The sequence below is a fragment of the Pongo abelii genome, chromosome 4, assembly GCF_028885655.2.
Source record: "Pongo abelii isolate AG06213 chromosome 4, NHGRI_mPonAbe1-v2.0_pri, whole genome shotgun sequence".
In the NCBI taxonomy this organism is placed as follows: domain Eukaryota; kingdom Metazoa; phylum Chordata; class Mammalia; order Primates; family Hominidae; genus Pongo; species Pongo abelii.
Window position 1 is genome coordinate 147,579,900 of NC_071989.2, and position 16,705 is coordinate 147,596,604.

At 44.6% G+C, this 16,705-nt stretch overlaps 1 protein-coding gene and 1 non-coding gene across 3 annotated transcripts in view; one reads left to right on the top strand and one right to left on the bottom strand.

The window, feature by feature from the left end:
• Nucleotides 1-16,705, bottom strand: part of SIL1 (SIL1 nucleotide exchange factor) — a 326,909-nt gene that overhangs the window by 256,460 nt on the left and 53,744 nt on the right. The window lies entirely within an intron of this gene.
• On the top strand, nucleotides 1,411-1,512 carry LOC112133561 (U6 spliceosomal RNA). Its single transcript, XR_002915204.1, has one exon. It is a non-coding gene; the product is annotated as a U6 spliceosomal RNA (small nuclear RNA).

The window sequence follows — 16,705 nt, forward strand, 5'->3', positions numbered from 1 at the left end:
CAGCTTTTTAAAATTTTATTTTATTTTTTTATTTTTAGTAGAGAGGGGGTTTCACCATGTTGGCCAGGCTGGTATTCAGCTCCTGACCTCAGGTGATCCACCTGTTTTGGCCTCCCAAAGTGCTGGGATTACAGACATGAGCCACCATGTCCAGCCTATTGTTACTTTTTTTTTTTTTTTTTTTTTTTTTTTTGAGACAGGGTTTTGCTTTGTTGCCTGGGCTGGAGTGTAGTGATTCAATCATAGCTTACTGCTATCTTAAACTCCTGGGTTTAAGCAATTCTCCCACTTTAACCTCCCGAGTAGCTAGGACTACAGTTACACACAACCATGCTCAGGTAATTTAAGAAAAAAACTTTTTTTTTTTTTGTAAAGATGGGGGTCTTACTCTGTTGTCTCACTCTGATGGAGACTCTGAGTCTCCAACTCCTGGCCTCAAATGATCCTCCCACCTCGGCCTCCCAAAGGGCTGGGATTACAGGTGTGAGCCACTGCATCCAGCCTTACTTATAAAACTAAACATACACCTATCCTACGAATGGCAAATCCACTCTTAGATATTTTACCCAAGAAAAATAAAAACATATGTCCACAAAAAGACATGCATGAGAATGTCCATAGCAACTTTTAAAAAATATAGATAGGAGTCTTACTTTGATGCACACACTGGTCTCAAACGCCTGGCTTCAAGCAATGCTCCCGCTTCAGCCTCTGAAGGTGCAGGGATTACAGGTGTGAGCCACCCTGTCCAGCCCATAGCAACTTTATTTACAACAGCTAAAACTGGACACAATGTCAAATGATCATAACAGGAGGACAAAATAAATTGTAGACAGGGGACAATCTATTATAAGGATTACCAGCCAGATGTGGTGGCCCATGCCTGTAATCCTAGCAGTTAGGGAGTCTGAGGCAGGAGGATCATTTGAGGCCATGAGCCTGAGACCAGCCCTGACTCTACAAAAAAAAATTTTAAATAGACAGGTGTGGTGGCACACAACTGTAGTCCTAGCTACTCAAGAGGCTGAGGTGAGAGGATTGGTTGAGCCCAAGAGTTCAAGGCTGCAGTGAGCTATGATTGTGCCACTGCACTCCAGTTTGAGCAACAGAGCAAGACCCTGTCTCTTAAAAAAAAAAAGGGCCAGGCACAGTGGCTCACATCTGTAATCCCAACACTTTGGGAGGCCGAGGCAGGCAGATCACAAGGGCAAGAGATCGAGACCATCCTGGCTAACATGGTGAAACCCTGTCTCTACTAAAAATACAAAAATTAGCTGGGTGTGGTGGCGGGTGCCTGTAGTCCCAGCTACTCAGGAGGCTGAGGCAGGAGAATCGTTTGAGCCTGGGAGTCAAAGGTTGCAGTGAGCCGAGATCTCACCACTGCACTCTGGTCTGGCGACAGAGCAGGACTCTGTCTCAAAAAAAAAAAAAGAAAATTAGAAAGGTACAGAGAAGATTAGCATGGTCCCTGAGCAAGGATGACAGCAAATTTGTGAAGCGTTCCATATTTTTAAGAAAGGATTACTAAGTAGCATTGAAGGCCTGATAACAACTGAAAATCAGACATTGGAGCTAGTGAACACAGTTTTGTGGTTTTCTCTAGTAGCCTGGAGGCAAGAGGGAGAAACAGAGAAAATGAACCTTGTCTGATCTACTTGTGGAAATTAGAGTAGGAGGGACAAAATGACCAGAGGCAAAGGAACTGGAGGTAGTAGTGAGAATGGAGGGAAAATGACTCTATTTGTCCAAGAGCAGTTTAGAAACATACTGTCTGGAGCGTCCCTTGTTCTGTTCCCCACACTTCTGTGCTTCATGCCTCCACCTGGACTCAAAGGTAAGAAAATCAGCTAATCCTCTTTGTACACTGGGACTCAGGCTTAAAGGAGAGAAGGTAGTAGAAGCCACAGTTCGTGTTAAAAGGAGGCTCAGCAACAGATCCAGGGCAAGGCAGGGGTGCCCCTGAGATGTTGCTCTAATATGGGAATGCCAGGAAGGGTAGGGGCAAATCCTGACTTTGTGTGGCCACCAAGGAGGAGGATGCTGCTCTGAGGGTTTGAGTAGCTGTCATCTGTGATATGTGGCAACTCACGGCCTGAAAAATTAATTGGGCTGCTCCAGATAGGAAATAAAATGAAAATTCTGTCCAAGCAGGTGTCCCACTAACTCAGCAGGAAGCTGGGAACTGATTTGCATGTTCCAACATCCTCTTCTCTCTCCCTTCTCCCTAGTCACAGCTGGTTTTACGCTGCTCTCCAGGGAGGGGCATCAGAGATGTACAGTCTTACAGAGCTGGGAAAGAGGCTTCCTTGGGAGAGAAGTCCAGGAAAAGAGAATGGAAATGGTTGTACCATTACAACTCTAACTTCACTTCCTCTCTGTCCCTGCAGGCTCAGTAGAAGGAAAAAGAAATAAACTAACACTTGTGAAAGGTCTACTTCATGTTTGGGCATGGTGGCTCACGCCTGTAATCCTAGCACTTTGGGAGGCCTAGGTGGGTGGATTACTTGAGGTCAGGAGTTCGAGACCAGCCTGGCCAACATGGTGAAACCCTGTCTCTACCAAAAATACAAAAATTAGCTGGGCGTGGTGGCGGGTGCCTGTAATCCCACATACTTGGGAGGCTGAGGCAGGAGAATCGTTTGAACCTGGGAGGCAGAGGTCGCAGTGAGCTGGGATGGCACCACTGCACTCCAGCCCAGACAACAGAGCAAGACTCCATCTCAAAAAAAAAAAAAAAGGTCTACTTTGTGTCTAGCCCTATGCTGAAGACTTTCACATTAATCTTCCCAACAACTCTGCAAGTCCAAAATCATACTCATTCTTACACATAAGGAAAATGGAGTTTGGGGGAGCAGAAATATCACACAGCTAGCAAGGGGCAAGCCAGGGACCCAGCACAGGGCAGTCTCACTCAAACTCTGAACTTTTTCTACTCAAGTAAGCTGAGTCATGTTTTCTGTGTGTATTAAAGATTAATTGACCCTATGGTTAGTGTAGGCACTGCACACAGTTTGTCGAGCACTGACTTGTGGGAGAGGGCTCAATTGCCCAATTCTCAGGGCACCTAGGGACACACAGACCAATGACTGAGACTGTTATTCACCAATAATAATAACAATATCAACAATGAGATCCACCATTTCTTGAGATTTTACTAAGTGGTGAGCAACTTTTTAAGTGCTTTATATGTATTATCTAATATTTATTCTCACCATAACCCTGAGAGGGAGCCAACAATTATTTTTTCAAGAATCCATGGAACATCTGAAAAAACTGATCACATGCTAGGCCCGAAAGCACATCTCATCAGAAACCAAAAAATCAATTTGTTAGCAGCCAAACATATCTGAGTCACAAGTCACGTGGCACCAGAGTATACTACCAGTGGCGAATCTGTATGGGTCTACAGCAATGTTGATTCTTGCCTCCTCAGAGGAAATAATTTGACCAAGGGGCATAAGACAGAAGGAGAGACCGAGGCAAGTTTTAGAGCAGGAGTGGAAGTTTATTACAAAACTTTAGAGCAGGAATGAAACGAAGTAAAATACATTTGGCACCGGGTGTGGGGGCTCACGCCTGTAATCCCAGCACTTTGGGAGGCAGAGGTGGGCAGATCACCTGAGGTCAGGAGTTCGAGACCAGCCTGGCCAACATGGTGAAACCCTGTCTCTACTAAAAATACAAAAATTAGCTGGTCATGGTGATGTGCGCCTGTAATCCCAGCTACTTGGGAGGCTGAGACACGAGAATCTCTTGAACCCGGGAGGCAGAGGTTGCAGTGAGCCAATATTTGAGACTCTGTCTCAAAAAAAAACACAAAGGAAGTAAAGTACACTTGAGAGATCACATGCATGGGTTTTATATGTTGCCATACTTGTAGAGTCTTGAGTTATTTCTCCCCTGATTCTTCCCTTGGGGCCTTGGGGTGGGCTCTCCGCGTGAGCAGTGGCCTGCTAGCACTTGGGAAGGGAGCATACTGGAGTCATAGCATGCTCACTTGAGGCATTCTTCCCTTACCAGTCTAGCGTCTCTAGAGCAAGGTCATATACCAGTTAAACTCCACCATTTTGCCTCTTAAACTGCATTCTTGGGCCCCCTCGCTCAACTCCTGAGATCTTACCAGAGAGCCGCTGATAGTAGTTTCAGGTGTTTTCTATATATTAGGAGACTGCCTTTCCCTGGCGCTGGCTGTCACCAACTATTTGTTTAGAGAGACAGTTAACAACTGCCTAACCATCACCTGATGGTCACCTGGCATTCCTGTTGTGTGAGAGGAGCCCTCTCCTGCCCTGCTTATGCCTGACTAAGCTACCTATTGTAACAAATTGTCCACTTTCTCTAATCAAAATACAATTCAAGGCCAGGCACGGTGGCTCATGCCTGTAATCCCAGCTCTTTGGGAAGCTGGGGTGGGGGGATCACTTGAGCCCAAGAGTTTGAGACCAGCCAAGGCAACATAGTGAGAACTCATCTCTACAAAAAATAAAAAATCCTTCATCAGCTTAGGGAGATAAGATAAATAAATAAAAATAAAAAATAATTAATTAAAAATAAAATAAAAATTAGCTGGGTATGGTGGCACATGCCTGTGATCCCAGCTACTCAGGAGGCTGAGGTGGGAGGATTGCTTGAGCCCAGGAGGTCAAGACTGCAGTGAGCTGTGATCACGCCACTGCACTCTATTCTGGGTGACAGAACGACACACCATTTCAAAAAAAGCAAAAAGAAACACAACAAAATAGAACTCAGTGACAGAAAGATAACAAGAGCTCCATGCATTTGGAAACATTTCTAGAATTATGGGATAAAAAATAAATCAAAATGCAGATATTTCTAAATAAAAAATAACCATAGAAGACAAACTGGTATTTAAAGGGAAATGTATGGCTTTAAATGCTCATATGAGAAAAGCAAGCTGGGTGCGGTGGCTCACTGCTGTAATCCCAGCACTTTGGGAGGCTGAGGCAGGCGGATCACCTGAGGTCAGGAGTTCAAAACCAGCTTGGCTAGCATGAGGAAACCCTGTCTCTACTAAAAATACAAAAATTAGCCAGGTGTGGTGGCATGCACCTGTAATCCCAGCTACTTGGGAGGCTGAGGCAGAATTGCTAGAAGCAGAAGTTGCAGTGAGCTGAGATTGCGCCATTGTACTCTAACTGGGCAACAGAGTGAAACTCCATCTCATAAATAAATAAATAAATAAAAATACAAAAATTAGCTGGGCATGGTGGCGGGCACCTGTAATCCCAGCTACTCAGGAGGCTGAGGCAGGAGAATAGCTTGAACCCGGGAGGCAAAGGTTGCAGTGAGCCAAGATTGCACCATTGCACTCCAGCCTGAGCGACAAGAGCAGAAAAAAAAAAATAGAGATACTATAGAGAATCAACAAAATTTTTTTGACAAGCTCAATCAAGAAAAAGGCATAGATAAACAATATCAAAACATTTAAAAGGGCTGGGCACGGTGGCTCATGCCTGTAATCCCAGCACTTTGGGAGGCCGAGGCAGGCAGATTACCTGAGGTTGGGAGTTCCAGACCAGCCTGACCAACATGGCGAAACCTCGTCTCTACTAAAAATACAAAAATTAGCCAGGTGTGGTGACTGGCCCCTGTAATTCCAGCTACTTGGGAGGCTGAGACATGAGAATAGCTTGAACCCGGGAGGCGGAGGTTGCAGTGAGCTGAGATCACGCCACTGTACTCCAGCCTGGACAACAGAGCGAGACTCTATCTCCAAAAAAAAAAAAAAAAAAAACACACACACACATTTAAAAGAAGATATAGCTGTATAGCAGAAAATTTAAAGTCATAAGAGAACACTGTAAAAAACATCTTTTAAAGCAATAAGTTTGAAAATTTTGATGAAATGGGTAATTTCCCTTAAAATGGAAAAAAAAAATCCTATAATGGAGATGTTATTATTTCTTTTCTACAGATAAGAAAACTGAGGAGCAGAGAAATAACTTGGTCAGATTCCCATAACTAGTAAGAGACAGAGTCTAGATTTGAAGGCCCAAGCAGTGGACTTCTGATTCATCTTCCCTCTTTCCCTCCCACAAACATTTACACTGAGTACCGACTAGACACCAGTCATTGTGCTAGGGATTACAGGGATAAAAGACAAAATTCTTGCCCTCTGGAAGCTCCCAGCCTAGGAGACAAGACTGGGCCAAGACTAGGATAAGTAAAGCACTCAGGGCACAAGATTTAAAGATGTGTTCATTCTCACTTGCAAAACTACTTAAATTTTGTGCCCTAGCCCTGGCTCTCCTAATAAGCATAACCACAACTGCAAAAATACATGCTTTCAACAACTTGAAGCCAGTAAGACTTCTGAGCTCCAGATGTGAGGAAACGGTATTCTAGGCAGGGAGACTAGTATGAGCAAAGGACAGAGCAGAGAAGCAGCGTGATCCCTGGTGGGAACTACAAGCAGTTTGGTATTTCTGAGGCACACAAATCAATGCAAGGTGGAGAATGGCAAGAAGAGAGGGTGGAGGAGTGGCCAAGGTCCAGGTCATCACAGGCACTTTATATCATGCTAAGGAGCTTAGACTTTACCCTAAGGGTTTAAGCAAGGGAGTGACACAGGCATAACAGTATTTTACAATAATTCTTCTGGCAGGAATGTAGATGGTGGTGGGGATGGAAACATGGCAGAAAGCGGACAGATGAGTTACACAGCTGCAGCAGCATCCAGGCAAGAGAGGAAGAGAGCCTGCACTAGGGCAATAGTAGTTGAAATGAAGAAAAGGAAATGGATTTGAGAAATATTTGAGATGCAAAATTGGCAGGACTTAGTGGTTGATTGGATGTGGGAGGTGAAAGTGTGGAAGGAATTATGAATGAGGCCCCTCATCACCTAGTTTTTATCCTGAATAACTAGAGAGTATAGTAGTGGTGGCAACGTCCATCCATCTGTTTCTCAATTCATTCATACACCCAATAATGTATCCATCTGGTTAGTATTAATTCATTCATTTGTCCATTCATACATCCATGTATCCATCTATCAATACAACTATACTTTGATCAAATTCTTATAACACCATGAAGAATGCATATGTAAAAAGGCACAATACTTGGCCTTACTAATTTATTCATTCATTCACTAAGCTTTTATTGATATCCTCCTGTGTGCCATATACTATCCTAGGTAATGAAGATATAGCAGTGAACAAGCAGAAAAGGTCCTGATTTTAAGGGCCTAATGTTCTAGTGGGAGATACAGACAGAATGCAAAGAAATAACAATTTTTTTTTTTTTAGATACAGAGTTTCACTCTTGTTGCCCAGGCTGAAGTGCAGTGGCACTATCTCAGCTCACTGCAACCTCTGCCTCCTGGGTTCACTGCAACCTCCGCCTCCTGGATTCAAGCGATTCTCCTGCCTCAGCCTCCTGAGTAGCTGGGATTACAGGTGTCTGCCACCACGCCCAGCTAATTTTTTGTATTTTTAGTAGAGGTGGGGTTTCACCAGGTTGACCAGGCTGGTCTCGAACTCCTGACCTCAGGTGATCCACCCGCCTCGGCCTCCCAAAGTGCTGGGATTACAGGCGTGAGCCACTGCGCCCAGCCAGAAATAACAATTTTGGATATGAAACATCTTTGTAATAAAATAAACCGGGCTCCTTGGAAATATGGCTGATTTTAGGTTGGGGCAGGAAATATATAATGTGAGCCTGGAGAATCTTGTAGTATCAGAAGGAAAGGAAGGGTTCAGACAAAAACACATGTTGGGAGTGTGTCAAAGAGACACAGGAACCAACTGAAAGAACTACCAGTGACCAAAATTGGAACCATTTGAGCAACAAAATGAAGCATTATTGGATTAAAGCCCAAAGTACAAAATAAATATCCATAAGTATATACTGATGTAAATGAATTAACTGAATAAACAAAAGGCAAAGAGAAAAATCTTTCTTGCAGAATTCCAAATAATTTATTTAGACACTTATCCCTCAAGGACGTGGATTACAACTCCCCACTCCTTCAGTGTAGGCTGTGAATAGTAACTTCATTCCAAAGAGTATAGGATGGGAAGAGGGACATAAAGGACTAACTTTATAGTTTTGAAACCTGGCAAACGTAAGCTTAGGTGATCAAGCTTAAAATCAATAGTAATAAGTCATGTTGCTTGATATGATGTGATGAGAATGTCACTTTATTTCTGTGGTCTTCCTTCCAAAATTCCATAACCCTAATCATGAGAAAAACTTAGATAAATCCCGGTCAAAACACGTTCTACAAAATATTTGACCAATACTCCTCCCAAGTGTTAAGGTCATCAAAAATGGAAAAAGTCTGACTGCCGGGCACAGTGGCTCACACCTGTAATCCCAGCACTTTGGGAGGCCAAGGCAAGTGGATTGCTTGAGCCCAGGAGTTCGAGACTAGCCTGGACAACATGGTGAAGTCCTGTCTCTACAAAAAACACAAAAATTCGCGGTGTGATCATGCACAAGCTACTTGAGAGGCTGAGGTGGGAGAATCACTTGAGCCTGGGAGGTCGAGGTTCAGTGAGCCGTGATTGCACCACTGCACTCCAGCCTGGGTGACAGAGTGAAACCTCGTCACACACAAAAAAAAGGAAAAAAGAAAAGTGGCTCAGAGCATGTGAGGAATGTGGGGGTCTGCAAAATTTATCAGGCACAGAGAGAGACACGAGCCTGAGACTCAGTTACATCCCCCAACCCATGGCTGGTGGAAATTGTTTAAAGGTATTTTGTTTTTCTTCTTCCCTTTAGTTTCAGATTAACTGATAAATTATCTAAAATGTTGCCACAAGTTGCACAATGTTATCCTCACTCATTATTTTCATGTTCCTGGAATTTGTGATACAAAGAACAATTATAGCCAATCGATAGCTTATGTTATTTTAATGAACCAATAAATTATTGGTAAACAATTTAGGAACTATCCTCTCACTTCTTTTTTCTTTTTAACCTCTTAAAAACTCTCTTGTAATTGCTGCTAATTAGAGCATATATTCAGGGCAACTTGAACCTATGACTCTGGGCTATGGTTTTCAACCTTGGTCTAAATAAATTATCTGTATTAACTTTGCTTCATTTTATTCTTTTAGGTCAACAGTGCCATATTAATGTAAGATGATAATAGAGGGGGAAACTAGGTGTGCAGTATGTAGGAACTCTATACTGTCTTTCCAACTTTCCTGTAAATCTAAAACTATTTTAAAATTAAAAGTTTGCCCAGGTGCAATAGCTCACACCTGTAATTCCTCACTATGCCAGGCCAATGAGGGAGTGTTACAGTCTCCCCAGTGCACCACAATGTAGCGGTCTCTTGTTGTGAGGTATCACCTGGAGTTCTTTGTCTGATAACCAAGAGAAATAAGGAGAACAGACACAAAGGGTGAGGTTGGAGCGAAAGTTTAACAAGCAAAAGAAGAAGGCTTGGCCGGGCATGGTGGCTCACGCCTGTAATCCCAGCACTTCGGTGGGGAGCTCAAGACCAGCCTGACCAACACGGAGAAACGCTGTCTCTGCTAAAAATACAAAATTAGCCGGGCGTGGTGGCGCATGCCTGTAATCCCAGCTACTCAGGAGGCTGAGGCAGGAGAATCACTTGAACCTGGGAGGCGGAGGTTGCGGTGAGCCGAGATCACGCCATTGCACTCCAGCCTGGGCAGCAAGAGTAAAACTCGGTCTCAAAAAAAAAAGAAAAGAAAAGAAAGCTCTCAAGAGGAGAGGGGACCCAGAAGAGGGTTGCTGTATTTACAGTTGAATGCAAAAGCTTTTATAAGAAACAAATGAGGGCTTGGCATCTCATTTGCACGTGGCTCGAATTTCTGGTAGCTCCACCCCATCCTCCGAGTGCACATGTGGGTCCTTAGCTATATTGCTTTTTTTCCCCTTACTGTGCATGTGTCAGAGGACAGAATTTTGCATTGCGGGCAGGTGTGGGCAAGTCTCCTGTGTAGCCTTTCTTATCTATGCGGCTGGGCATGTGTGGGCAAGTCTCCTGTGTAGCCTTTCTTATTTATGCAGCTGTGGGAATGTCTTAGACAAGCGCCTCTGTGCAAGTTCTCTTATCTGTGTCTGCAGGGTGTTCTTTTGTTTTGAAGAATTCAACCAAGGACCCACCCCAACTGCCTGCCTGACCAGCTTCTTTCTTTCTCCTCTCTCAGGAGGATCCCTTAAGGCCAGGAGTTAGAGACCAGCCTGGGCAATACAGTGAGACCCATCTCAAAAAAAAAAAAAGGCCGGGTGCAGTGGCTCACGCCTGTAATCTCAGCACTTTGGGAGGCCAAGGCGGGCAGATCACGAGGTCAGGAGATCAAGACCAACCTGGCTAACATGGTGAAACCCCGTCTCTACTAAAAATACAAAAAAATTAGCCGGGCGTGGTGGCGGGCACCTGTAGTCCCAGCTACTCAGGAGGCTGAGGCAGGAGAATGGCGTGATCCCGGGAGGTGGAGCTTGCAGTGAGCCGAGATCGCGCCACTGCACTCCAGCCTGGGCGACAGAGCGAGACATGTCTCAAAAAAAAAAAAGCCGGAAGTGGTGGTGCATGCCTATAGTCCCAGTTACTCAGGAGGATCACTCGGGCCCAAGAGTTCAAGGCTGCAGTGAGCTATGATCCTGTCACTGCACTCCAGGCTGGGTGAAAGAGCAAGACCCTGTCTCATAAGTAAATAAATAAGGTTTTTAAATTTTTTTTAATTTTCAAAATTTATTTATTATTTTTTTCACACCCCATATGCTATGGAATATGTTTTTTAAAATTATTATTAATATTTTTTTTCGAGATGGAGTCTCGCTCTGTCACCCAGGCTGGAGTGCAGTGGCACAGTCTTGGCTCACTGCAACCTCCACCTCCCAAGTTCAAGCAATTCTCCTGTCTCAGCCTCCCAAGTAGCTGGGACTACAGGCACCTGCCACCAAGCCCCACTAATTTTTGTATTTTTAGTAGAGACAGGGTTTCACCATGTTGGCCAGGCTGGTCTTGAACTCCTGACCTCAAGTGATCCACCTGCCTCGGCCTCCAAAAGTCCTGGGATTAGAAGTGTAAGCCACTGCGCCCAGCCCAAGTTTATTTTTTAAAAAGTGTCTTGAAGGCCAGGCACAGTGGCTCATGCCTGTAATCCCAGCACTTTGAGAGGCTGAGCCAGGTGGATCACTTGAGGTCAAGAGTTCAAGCCCAGCCTGGCCAACATAGTGAAACCCTGTCTCTACTAAAAATACAAAAATAGCTGGGCGTGGTGGCAAATGCCTGTGATCCCAACTACTTAGGAAGCTGATGTACAAGAATCACTTGAAATCAGGAGGCAGAGGTTGCAGTGAGCCAAGATCGTGCCACTGCATTCCAGCCTACATGACAGAGGGAGACTCTGTCTCAAAAAAAAAAAAAAAAAAAAAAGTGCTTTGAAGAAAAATAAAGCCAGGTATGGGATAGCAAGTGCTGGAATGGTGCCTACCTTAGATAATGGTCAAGTAAGGCCTCTCAAAAGTGATACTAGAACAGAGTCTGAGTGAAGTGAGAAGATGAGCCAAGGAGATATTACAAGAAAAACTTGACCGCGCAGAAGGATCAGCAGATGCAAAGATTTTGAGATTAGCGCATGTTTAGTGTGCTTGTGGTTAATGAGCCTGGAGAAGAGGAACTGTAGGCAAGGGCCAGGTCATGTGGGGGCTTTATTTTATTTTATTAATTGTGGCAAAATACACATAACATACAATTTATCTTTTTTTTTTTTTTTTTTGAGATAGAGTCTCACTCTGTCACCCAGGCTGGAGTGCAGTGGTGCGATCTCGGCTCAGTACAAGCTCCACCTCCCAGGTTCACACCATTCTCCTGCCTCAGCCTCCTGAGTAGCTGGGACTACAGGCGCCCGCCACCACGCCCGGCTAATTTTTTTATATTTTTAGTAGAAACGGGGTTTCATCATGTCAGCCAGGATGGTCTCGATCTCCTGACCTCGTGATCTGCCTGTCTGGGCCTCCCAAAGTGCTGGGATTACAGGCGTGAGCCACCGCGCCCAGCCACAATTAACTATCTTAACCACTTTTAAGTTACAGTTTTCAGCCAGGTGCAATGGCTCACGCCTATAATCCCAGCACTTTGGGAGGGCAAGGTGGGTGGATTACCTGAGGTCAGGAGTTGGAGACCAGCCTGACCAACATAGTGAAACCCCATTGCTACTGAAAAATGCAAAATTAGGCCTGGTGTGGTGGTTCACGCCTGTAATCCCAGCACTTTAGGAGGCCGAGGCATGTCACCTGAGGTCAGGAGTTCGAGACCAGCCTGGCCAACATGATGAAACCTGTCTGTACTAAAAATACAAAAAATTAGCTGGGCGTGGTGGCAGGCACCTGTAATCCCAGCTACTCAGGAGGCTGAGGCAGGAGAATCTCTTGAACCCAGGAGGCAGAGGTTGCAGTGAGCCAAGATCGTGCCATTGCACTCCAGCCTGGGCAACAAGAGCAAAACTCCATCTCAAAAAACAAAAACAGAATACAAAAAACCAAAATAGCTGGGCGTGTTGGCACATGCCTGTAATCCCAGCTACTTGGGAAGCTAAGGCAAAAGAATTGCTTGAACCCGGGAGGCAGAGGATGCAGTGAGCTCAGATCACGCCATTGCACTCCAGCCTGGGCAACAAGAGTGAAACTCTGTCTCAAAATAAATAGATAAATAATTAAAACAAACAAACAAACATAGAAAAGTTACAATAAAAATACAGTATTATAATCTTTTTTTTTTTTTGAGATGGAGTTTCACTTTTGTCACCCGGGCTGGAGTGCAATGGCATGATCTTGGCTCACTGCAAACTCCGCCTCCTGGGTTCAAGCGATTCTCCTGCCTCAGCCTCCCAAGTAGCTGGGATTACAGGTGCCTGCCACCATGCCTGGCTAATTTTTCTATTTTTAGTAGAGACGGGGTTTCATCGTGTTGGCCAGGCTGGTCTCGAACTCCTGACCTCAAGTGATCCACCCACCTCAGCCTGCCAAAGTGTTGGGATTACAGGCATGAGCCACTTCAACTGGCCACAGGACTATAATCTTAAGGGACGACCATTGTATGTCTGGTCCATTCCTGACCAACATGTCATTATGCATATGCAATACTTTTTGTGTTTTTTGGTAGCAATGGGGTTTTGCCATGTTGCCCAGGCTGGTCTGGAACTCTTGAGCTCAGGCGATCCCCCCACCTCAGCCTCCCAAAGTGTTGGGATTATAGGTGTGAGCCATCGTGCCTGCAGCTGGCCTAGATATGTTTAGATACACAGATACTTACCAGTGTGTCATATATTCAGTATGGTGACATGCCATACAGGTTTGTAACCTTGGAGCAATAGGCTATACCATAAAGCCTAGGTGTGTGGTGGGCTATCCCATCTAGGTTTTTTTTTTTTTTTTTTTGAGACGAAATCTTGCTCTGTCGCCCAGGCTGGAGTGCAGTGGCGTGATCTTGGCTCACTGTAGCCTCCAACTCCTGGGTTAAAGCAATTCTCCTACCTCAGCCTCCCAAGTAGCTGTGACTACAGGCCTGCACCACTACGACCCACTAATTTTTGTATTTGTTTGTTTGTTTGTTTTTGAGACGGAGTTTCACTCTTGTTGCCTAGGCTGGAGTGGAATGGCGCGATCTTGGCTCACTACAACCTCCGCCTCCTGGGTTCAAGTGATTCTACTTCCTCAGCCTCCCGAGTAGCTGGGACTACAGGCACATGCCACTGCACCTGACTAATTTTTGTAGTCTTTTGTAGAGATGGGGTTTTGCTATGTTGACCAGGCTGGTCTCGAACTCCTGACCTCAGGTGATCCACCCACCTTGGCCTCCCAAAGTGCTAGGATTACAGGCGTGAGCCACCATGCCCAGCCCCCATCTAGGTTTCTATGATGTTTGCACAATGACAAAATCACCTTACAACTCATTTCTCAGAGGGTATCTCCACTGTCAAGCAAGTCATGACTGGGTACCACAATTGATTTAGCCATTCTCTCATTGGTGCGTATTTGGGTTATTTCCAACTTGGGGCTATTATGAGGAAGATTTCTTTGAACATGTCTTTTTGTAGATGTATGCACTCATTTATCTTCAGTAGTTACCTAGGAGTAGATTAATAGGTAATTCAAAAGGTGTATGTTTAGCTTTAATAGAAACTACCAGGTACCTGCCAGGTTACCTAAGTGCATGTATCAGTTTACATTCCCACTAGCAGCAGGTGAGTATTACAGTTGCTCCATATCCTTGTCTACACTTGGTGTTGTCAGAATTTTAGCATTCTGGTTGGTATGTAATGGTATCTCAATGTGGATTTAATTTGCATTTCTGAAACTGCCTTTGTAAAATTATGACAGTAAAAGAAGTCTGACATGGCTCATTCTATCTTGCTTCTAACCTGTAAACCATCTCTGCTCATTCTTGAGCATAGGCCAAGCCAACCATGGGAGGAATTATAGTTGATAGTTTAACTTGAAAGCAAGGATGATAATAGTCCTTCCCTAAAACCAACCACCTCCTTGCTCAGGGACCAAAAACCAGCTTTGTAAAACTAGTGAAAGACCACGAGATTAGGATTATGGGAGGAGGCTCAATTCTGCTAAAATGTAGGCATAGTTTCTATAATCCCTTACTACTCAGGAGTCATGTGACCAGAGGCCACAGGATTTATGACTTCCCCAATTGCTCCTATAGATAACATCACTATTGTAGAATCTAAGATTGGTCTTTTGAGATTATTTTAGATATTTTGGCAAACAACTGATCCTGCCCAATCCTGAGACTCATGACTTAATGGGTCCTGTGACCCCACCCAAAGGCAGACTCAGTGCAGGAGAACTGTTTTCCACACCCCAATGATTTCATGCCCAACCAATCTGCAGCACCCATTCCCTGGCCCTCTGCCCACCAAATTGTCCATCAAAACCATCATCTCTGAGTTCTTAGAGAGATTTCAGTTCTCCTGTGTGGCCCTGCATCAATTAAACTTTTTTGTTGTTGAGACAGGATCTTGCTCTGTCACCCAGGCTGGAGTGCAGTGGCACAATCTCAGCTCACTGCAGCCTCAACTTCCTGGGCCCAAGTGATCCTCCCACCTCAGCCTCCTGAGTAGCTGGGACCACAAGCACTCACCACTTTCCTAGCTTTTTATTATTTATTTGTTTATTTATTTTGGTAGAGATAGGGTCTCCCTCTGTTGCTTAGGCTGGAAACTCTTTCTTTACTGCTATACCACAGTTCCAGTGAACTGGTTTTGTCTGTGCAGTGGGAAGGAAGAACTTGTTGAGTGATTACATTTCCTCAAAGAATAATAATGTTGAGTACCTTCTCTCTTTTTTTCATGAATAAAATAGGATGCATTTTTTTTGAACACCTTCTCATTGGACAACTTTGAGAAGAAGGCAGATAAGATTTGTCTTAATAGTCTTTTTTTTTTTTTTTGAAATGAAGTCTCACTCTATTGCCCAGGCTAGAGTGCAGTGGCACAATCTCAGCTCACTGCAACCTTCACCTCCTGGGTTCAAGCAATTCTCCTGCCTCAGCCTCCCCAGTAGTTGAGATTATAGGTGCCCACCACTGTGCCCAGCTAATTTTGGTATTTTTAGTAGACACAAGGCTTTGCCATGTTGGCCAGGCTGGTCTTGAACTCCTAACCTCAGGTGATCCACCCTCCTCCACCTCCCTAAGTGCTGGGATTACAGGTGTGAGCCACTGCACCTGGTCTTGACTTAATTTTTTTTTTTTTTTTTTTTTTTGAGACATGGTTTTGCTCTGTTGCCCAGGCTGGAGTGCAATGGCGTGATCTCGGCTCACTGCAACCTCCACCTCCCACCTCCCAGGTTCAAGCGATTCTCCTGCCTTAGCCTCCAGAGTAGCTGGGATTAAAGGCGTGTGCCACCACACCCAGCTAATTTTGTATTTTTAGTAGAGATGGGGTTTCCCCATGTTGGTCTGGCAGCTTCAAACTCCTGATCTCAGGTGATCCGCCTGCCTCAGCCTCCCAAAGTGCTGGGATTACAGGCATGAGCCACCTCGCCTGGCTGGTAGGTGTGATTCTTGATGGCACACAGGAAGAAGACTACTCTGACTACTGAGTTGAAAATAGACTATAAAGTGAGGTGGAAGAGGATGATGGCTCAGACCAGAGTGGTAATGACAACGTGGGTGTGAAGTGGTCAGATGCAGAATATATTTTGAAGACACTGATTACAGAACTGACAGATTCTGTGGGGACTAAGAGAAAGAAAGGAGACAGGGGTCATCCCTAGGTATTTGACTTGAGCAAAAAGGTAAATGGAGATACTGCTTGGAGAGAATTGGGTCCTAAGCAGGTCCAGGGGATGGTGGACAAGGAATCAAGAATTCTCTTTTGGACATATCAAATTTGAGATTCCTATTAGACATACAAGTGGAGAAGTCAAGTAGGCATTAGATATCTGAGTCTGGAGCTCAGAAGACAGGGTTCAAGCTAGAGATATAAATTGAGAGTTGTCAGTATTGATAGTACTTAAAGATTAGTGCTGGAGAACATAACTTAGAAATGAGCATGGACAGAAGACAACCCCATGGGCATTCAACACTCAGAGGATGAAGCCGTCCTCACAGGGTTAACAAGAATTCTGGACAGAAACACAGTTTAAGCATTAATCAGGCTGCACTCTGACCTTCTTCCTTGTAACTGAAAGTCACATAACACTAGATACTGACCATCTGCATCCTTGTTGTTCCTATAGATAG